Below are 627 nucleotides of genomic sequence, written 5' to 3'. Positions count from 1 at the left end.
AATTATATGAGAGACCTTAAAATGTCTCTGAACCTTGCAGAACCATCTAGAATATTTTGTAGAACTCATACAGGACCTTCCAAATCCTCCCATAACCTTTACAAGACCTTCTAGGACCTTCTGTTCATCACACTGAGCATTTTCATATTTGCTGATGGATCCTGGTTTCAAACTGATGGTTGTGTTGGTGACTCCAGACTAGCACCACACAAACTACATAGAACCATAGAATAAAAGATGGACCCACAGAGAGCACATCGTAACATCTATATTTAGAAGGACAGGAGGAGGACCAGAAGCATTGAAGTTGACGCTGGACTGTTGTCAGTAGTGGACTTATGTTATCTGAACCTGCTGAACTGGTACAGAATAACTTTTATTTTTTAATTTAAACTTCTCTTGCACTATGTTTTCTTATCTATCTTGTTGTCCATTGTCTTATTGTCTGTTATTATCCACCGGGGGTTAGGGTTAGGGTTGTATGTCTAACATATTTTGGTAATAAATATTCCTGATTCTTGAAATGATGATGATGCTGTGATGGCTCTGGGTGGCCAGCAGAGGGAGTCAGACCTCTGGCTATTCATCTCTGTGTCACACTGAAGGATGCTGGGAGGAAGAGGAGTA

Source organism: Gasterosteus aculeatus, chromosome 5, assembly GCF_964276395.1.
Source record: "Gasterosteus aculeatus chromosome 5, fGasAcu3.hap1.1, whole genome shotgun sequence".
Lineage (NCBI taxonomy): Eukaryota > Metazoa > Chordata > Actinopteri > Perciformes > Gasterosteidae > Gasterosteus > Gasterosteus aculeatus.
The sequence above is the reverse complement of the archived record's forward strand: the minus strand, read 5'-3'. Positions refer to the sequence as shown.